Here is an 8167-nt window from a genome sequence, read left to right as displayed (position 1 = left end):
TCGGATGATGAAGTGGCCCCAAGAAGGAGGCGTGCTGGCAAAGAGCCGATGCTTGATGGTAACCAACGTCCCAGGAGCACCTGAGGGATGAATCCCCAAGAAGTGGAAGAGAGAATCAGGGCTTACGAAGCTGAGATTCAAAGGCTGAAGCGCGACTTGAAGGCGCACTAGGCTCCCAGACCACCACCTCCAAGGGGGAGAAATCCTCCTCCAATCATAGACCTGGATGGTCCGTTACAAAGAAGGATTGTTGTCCCAAGAGCTGATCCAAGCAATCTTCTTCCCCTTGGAGATCCTGATGATCCTACTCCACCATTCACTGAAGAAATAATGAGCGCTCATATCTCTAGGAAATTTAAAATACCCATCATCAAAGCTTATGATGGCACTGGAGATCCCGTTAACCATGTCATGATGTTCTCTAATGCACTATTGTTGCAGCCCGTGAACGACGCTATTAAGTGTCGGACCTTTCCTCAAACCCTGTCAAGAATGGCTCAAAGATGGTAGCCGTTTGCCTCCGAATTCTATTGGGTCTTTCAGAGAGTTAATTCGGGCTTTTATTAAGTAGTTCATCAGTGGGAGAGTGCATGAGAAAAGCTCAGCATCCCTCACAAGTATTGTGCAATGAGCAAAAGAGTTCTTGAGAGACTACCTGAATCGTTTCACCAAGGAAGCCTTGAAGGTCCCGGATCTTGATGACAAGGTGGCTATGATAGCACTGTTGTAGGGAACTAGGGACGAGTTCTTCAAGATGTCGTTGGCCAAGCGCCCTCCTGAAAGCATGTTACAGCTTCAAGATAGGGCTGAGAAGTATATCAAGGTAGAGGAAAGTATGAGGAAAACGGTAGTGAATAACGAGCCTACTGGTGGCAAGAAGCGAAGGACTGATCTGGAATATATTGCCAAGGACAAGTATCCTAGAACTGAGCAAAGCAATGATTCAACCCCTAGGAAGGGAGGACCTGGAAAAAAATTCACTGAATATGCTAAGTTGAATGCTTCTAGAAGCTAGATCTTAATCGAAATTGAGATAGATAGAGATATTCGTTGGCCTAAACCTCTGAAGGTTGATTCTACCGAACTAGATAAGAGCAAATATTGCAGGTTTCACAAGGATGCTGGTCATGACACCGATGATGTAGATAATTGAAAGATGAAATAGAGTTCCTCATTCGGAAAGGAAGATTGAGCAAGTACACTGGAGATGGAGGAGATATGAACAACAATGTGAGAAAGAACTTTGATGATCATAGGAGAGATCAAGACGATCAGGGGCGAAGTCCCCAGCCTAGGGGACCGGTGATATACGCGATCTTTGGAGGTCCGCGACCCCGAGGGCCTGTGATAAATACAATCGTTGGAGGACCAATTGTTGCTGGTTTATCCAAGAACTCAAGGAAAGCATATACTAGAGAAGTTATGCATATTGTTGGGGAAGCCCCGAAGAGGGCCAGGACAGGAGTGATAATGGTATTTGATGATTCTGACTTGGAAGGTATGAAATTTCCTCATGACGCCCCACTGGTCATAACACCGATAATAGGGAACGTCCCGGTGAAGAGGGTCCTTGTAGATAACGGTGCCTCGGTGGACATTTTACTCCATGATACTTTTTTAAGGATGGGTTACAATGATTCTCAATTAACCCCGACCGATATGCTTATATATGGATTCGCAGGAGTGGAGTGCCCCGTGGAAGGGATAATTAAGTTGCCAACAACCATAGGGCAGGAACCAAGGCAAGCAACACAGATATTGGACTTTGTGGTAGTGAAGGCTAGTTCAACTTATAATGCGATCATGGGAAGAACAGGGATACATGTCTTCAAGGCAGTCCCTTCTTCCTATCATTCGGTGATGAAATTTCCCACCCGGAATGGGATTAGAGAAGAGATAGGAGATCAAAAGATGGTAAGAAGTTGTTACATGGCTTCTCTTAGGGCAGATGGAGTTGGGGGGCAGGTTCTGCCTATTGAAGACCTCGATATCCGGGAGAATGATGAGAAAAGGAAGAAGTCGACAGAAGACTTGGTTCCGATTCCTTTGGCTCCCGAGGATCATGAGAAGGTGACTTTCATTGGAGCAACACTAGAGGAACCCCTTAGAGGGTAGTTGGTAAAATTTTTGCAAGAAAACAATGATGTGTTTGCATGGTCGGCAGCTGACATGCCAGGCATAGACCCAGAACTGATCACTCACAAGCTGAATGTGGATCCAAATCGAAAGATTGTGAAATAAAAGAAAAGAAGCTTTGCTCCAGAGAGGCAAGAAGCTATCAAATAAGAAGTAGATAAGCTCTTAGAGGCTGGTTTCATAGAAGAGATTCAGTTTCTGGAATGGTTAGCAAACCCCGTAATGGTGAAGAAGGCTAATGGAAAGTGGAGAATGTGTGTGGACTTCACTGATCTGAATGACGCATGCCCAAAGGATTGTTTCCTGTTGCCGAGGATAGATACATTGATAGATACTACTGCTGGTCATGAGATGCTGAGCTTCATGGATGGATTCAGTGGGTAAAATCAGATCAAGATGCATAAGGATGACATCCCAACGGTATCATTCATTACTGATTTTGGTATTTTTTATTATCTTGTTATGGCATTTGTTCTCAAGAATGCAGGAGCCACCTATCAAAGGTTGGTAAACAAGATTTTCAAGGATCTTATTGGTAAAAATATGGAAGTTTATGTCGATGACATGTTAGTCAAGTGTCTAGTGAGGACTGACCACGTAACCCATTTGAGGGAAGCTTTTGAGGTCTTGAGATATCACAAAATGATGCTAAATCCTGCAAAGTGTGCTTTTGGGGTGGGATCTGAAAAGTTTTTGGGACTGATGGTCTCTAAGAGAGGAATCGAGGCCAACCCCAATAAAATAAAGGCAATCTTGGATATTGTAACACCCCCAGATCCGGGGTCGGGGATCCGGGTCGTCACGGTCTTTCTTTCCACAATATCACTTCACTTAATTAATAATAACAACCTTATGCTGTGACCCCACACTAACACACACCACAACCCGTTATAGTCTCAGAGATGAAATTGAAATAAGTACAAGTCTTTGAATCCATAATTTAAAATTATTACAACCCAAAATGATTGCTTGATAAATTTACAGTTAATTGCCATTATCTGCCACAAGTTATAATTGTACATAATTGATTCTCAAAAATAGAATGCCTGATCTACCAATAGATCTACCTCTGCAGCTATAGCAGCCACAACATCATCGGGAAGACGCGGGACGCTTCCCACGCGCTTGCGCTGGGTCTGCTGGAGTCTGGCCATCTTTCCTAACTGTTGTTGTGTGATGAAGAAATAAAGCAAGAGTGAGCCTTACAGCTCGCAAGATAATATATAGTGATAACAATAATATAAGTATCTAAATAGATACTTACTAGAATCTTTTATCGTGAGTAAGATAATTACTAGTATATACTTACTAGTATATGAACCTTCTCATAGTACTCATGAAAGGCTTGGTCAAAAGAAATGACCAAGTTGATATCTTAATGCGATGAAGTCGCAAAATATTCAGTATATATATATACATATATACTTTTCAAAATATTGGAAGTCCTCTTCCATGCATAATATACACAAAATCCCGGTGTATAACTGTATATATATAAAAAAAATATCGTTGCAAGGTGATCTCATATATCTAACCTTGTCTCAACGTTTTTCTGAAAATCTTTGTCATTCATAAGACAATTATTAATTAGATATAAGTTTCAAAGATGAAGTTACAAGATACCCCAATATACTTATATCTTTCCCAAATACTACTTGAACTACCACCGTTCAAGTTATAATCAGTTTCAAAAGTTCATCACATAGATGAGACTACAAGACAAGATTTGAATAGATTCAATCTTTGAAATATTATTGAATGAAAAAGTTATGAGATACTTTATTTAGTCCCGATATATATATATCCACATATATATATCTCTTTCAACATTTCCTGGAACCTCTGTTATGTAAAGTATGAACAGAGTTTGAAACATCCAATGAATTTTGGAAAGGAAAAGAATTTTGGCATAAACCAGATATCTTGCTGATCAGGCAAAGATACCAATAAGTAACCTTTTCTACTGTAGATGGATGAATTCCTCACCGGTCATCACCCTGGCCGCATTAGGACCTCGCGCTAGACCGTTACCCGGCCCCTCACGCGTTGATGGACTGCCACCCAGCCACTTACACAATAATAGACCGTACCCCGGCCTGTCGCTTATGCCGACTCAATTAGATGGGCTTACTTCCCGAACGTTGGGCAAGTAATCAATTCATTTACCAAAACTGCAACCTCGTTGCGAATATAAAATACACCACAGAGCCGGATTCCCCAGGTTTTGAGCGAGTATTTAAATCCCCTTAAAAGGAAGATCTTAAATATAAAAAAAAGTTTTGGGATCCGCTCTGACTTTTTAAAAATCATTTTGAAGACTCGAAAACACTTTAAAGAGTGTTTGGAGTAAAGCTGATTTAATGAAGTAAATCAGTCCCCAGAATATTTAGAAAATGACTGAATATTATTATTTAAATAATATTCCCATAAAGAATAATCTTTATAAAAATAATTGAAGTAGAAGTATTAAAACTTATACTTGAAACGAGTATTAAATAACCAAAGATATACTTATATGAAAGTATTATCTTTATTTGAATAATCGAAAATAAGTTTGATTATTAACACCTTATTCTTTAATAAGATAAAGAATATATTTCAGCAAATAATCAGAGTCATAGATCCTCAAATGAATATTCAAATAATATTCATTAAATAATATAAACTGAGTCATAAGCCTTCGAATGAATATTCAAATAATATTCAATAAATAATATAAAAGAGTCATAAGCCCTCGAATGAATATTCAAATAATATTCAATAAATAATATAAAAGAGTCATAAGCCTTCGAATAATATTCGAAATAATATTCAATAATAAATAAAGTTAAAGTTATCGAATAAACCTTATTCGATTAATAGTTTTGAAAACTATGACCATATATATATATAAATATATATATATATATATATCCATATCCATATATACAAAATCTACTCGGGATCCTCAACTCCCGGTTTTAGAAAATATTTTCACCTTTGGGTCCCTATACTAAGGGTATATGCAAGTTACCGCTATCCTCTAGCATATGTATTATCAACTGAACCAACAGATATATATTTCAAGAATATGAAACAGGCATGCATATATACCATATCACATGCTACAATATATCGCAATAATTTGCTAAATAACCAACATGCATCTATCGCAAGATAATGCATATACAAGTGTATACATCACAACAACAGTATAACGGATAGAATACTTGCCTGAGCGACTTGGGGTGATAAAAGGCTCGGGACGAGTCTGGTAACCTATAAACAACAAGTAAGTTGGAATTAAACCAAAATCACTTGTAAATCTATACTTTAACTAACTTAGACTCTAACGCTTGTTTTGCGCTCATTGATTTGCTTAAGTCACTCGGGTACCCTCGGCTCCACCATTTTTAATAATTTAACCTTTACGAGTTTTAAAGCGATTCCTTCGCGAGTGTCTTACCAACTGCCTAACACACTTACCATAAATGTTTCATACATTAATTAACCCTTTTTGGCCTTTAACCTATGTTTCAAAGTAAGGCGAGGAAAAAGTTTCGTTCGCGAAACGCCGTTACTTGAAACGGTCGTTTCTCCTAAAACGTGCATCGGAATCGAACGAACTACATATCAAAACGAAGCTCGTAACATGAGCTATCTAGACATGGCAATGGTAATAATCTAGAAGTGAGTTCAAGGGTTCTGATCTTAAGAACAAAAACAGTCTACGGTAAATCGGGCATTACGACGGCTATGTTTACGCGATTACCCAATTTTAAACAACTCCAAATCATCTCACAATCAACCCACAATCACAACCCAATCCAAACTCCATCCATACTTTATCATAACAGCCCCCACAACTTAACATTAACAATTTATACTATTCTTTATCATGAATTTAAACTACACTTAAGTTCATTAATCAACAACCAAGATTTACAACTCCAAAAATATCCCAAAACCCACTAATCTCTACATACACAACCATCAAGCCTCTCATGAACTATAATACTCATATTATGCTCTTAACATTCAATAACAAAGCTTGGTTAAGAGATTATACCTTCCTTGAAGCTTTTTAACACAACACAAGAGCTTTGAATGCCTAAAGAACCTTGATCCTTGCTTGTATAACCTTAATCTTTCATAAAAATTCAAGAAAACTAAAGTTATTTCTTGAAGGTTACTATTCACCATCTTCTTCCTTGATTTATTGGAAGAGATTGTGAATGAATTAGGAGCTTAAACTTATAGCATATCCATATCTATGTACAAGGAACCTTAGATAATTACCTTGTAATTTAACAATGCTTGGAACTTGATTTTTGATTTTTCTTCCTTTGAAAAAGATGAAAAGCCGAGAGCAAGATGATAAGAATGAAATGATTTTGTGTTTTTTGATTTGTTTGGCTTAGCTTGGTTGTTCTTTTGTTTTGTTTTTGGTTAATGACCAATTTAACCTTGATTTTGTGTGGTTATAAACTAACCACATCTCCTTCCCTTTATGTCATGCTTAAGTCATGCTCATGATGTCATCCTCCCCCCTTTGTCCTCTCCTTATTGGTTGGATGACCTCATCATCCCTAACCTTCTTGATTAACCTCCTAATTGTTTGCCTAATGACCGCTGATCTGTTATACGGTTCGCTTAACTTTCGTTTTCGTTTATCGTTTGAGGGATCATACCCGGGATCTTATTACTTAGGTTCCCTTAACCTTTCTCAATATATTATATTCCTTTTATGATCCTCTCCTATAATCCTTTAATTTAAATCCTTTTTTTTATCCTGTCACCTTTTTCTCAATTCTTTCCGTATCTAGTGGATTTTCGGGAAAATCAAAGTGTTCAGAATTGGATTCTGACGATCTTTACATACACTTATATACCACATAGAGTACTAATAATATCCCATAAGATCAATAACAGAACCCCTACATAGCGTGGCATGAAAAGTTTTCTCGTTCAGCAAAAACACTATTCATAAGGGTTTCAAAATTTCTCAAAAATTGGGGTTATTACAGTCTCCCCTCCTTAAAAGGATTCCGTCCCGGAATCAGATAGAAATGAATAGGGATACCTTCTTAATATTGCACTTTCTAACTCTCAAGTCAATTTTCCCACATTGTGGTTCTACCATCAAACTCTTACTAGTTTGATAACCCTTCTCCTAAACACTTGTCCCTTTTCGATCTATAACCCTTTCTGGTTGCTCCCTATAGGTTATGTCTGGTCGCATGCCTATGCGCTCATATGCCCCTATTTATCTGGCATCCGAATTACATTTTCTTAACATTGATACGTGGAACACATTATGAATTTGCTACATATTCGGGGGTAGGGCTAGCTCATATGCTATCTTCCCAATATGTCTTAATATATCCAAGGGTCCAACAATTCGTGGACTTAGCTTCCCTTTCTTTCCGAACCTCATCAATCCTTTCCAAGGGATACCTATAACATTACTAGGTCCCCTATTTCATACTCTTTGTCCTTTCGTGTCATGTCAACATACTTATCATGTCCATCTTGGGCTACTACCAGCCGTCCTCTGATTAGATCTATCATATCCTTGGTCCTTTGGACTACTGCGGGTCCGAGCATCTTGCGCTCTACAACTTCATCCTAACATAAGGGAGATCGACATTGTCTTCCCTCAAGGATCTCATAAGGCGACATCTCGATAATGACATATGATCTATTGTCGTAAGATAACTCAATCCGAATTAAGTGATCATTCCAAATTCTTTCAAGTCTATGACACAGACTCTCATCATAGCTTCCAATCATTAGAACTCTTGCTTCTCAATACCCATTCTTTTCCAGTTCGTAATCGCTACTACCTTCCGTTCCTAATATTATACGGGTTATACTTTTGCTTGTTAGCGTTCTATAACCTTTTAATAACCACGTCAACCTTAGTATCATGAATGTGTTCCCATTCCGCATACTACCACCACTTTATTACTCCTTTTTCAGTTGTTTCTATTTTCCAAAGTTTGATTAATCATATAGAAGTAAAGGAATTTGTTGAGAGATCACTATGATC

This window comes from Apium graveolens, chromosome 11 (assembly GCF_009905375.1).
Source record: "Apium graveolens cultivar Ventura chromosome 11, ASM990537v1, whole genome shotgun sequence".
Taxonomy (NCBI): Eukaryota; Viridiplantae; Streptophyta; class Magnoliopsida; order Apiales; family Apiaceae; genus Apium; species Apium graveolens.
This window is presented reverse-complemented; position numbering follows the sequence as displayed.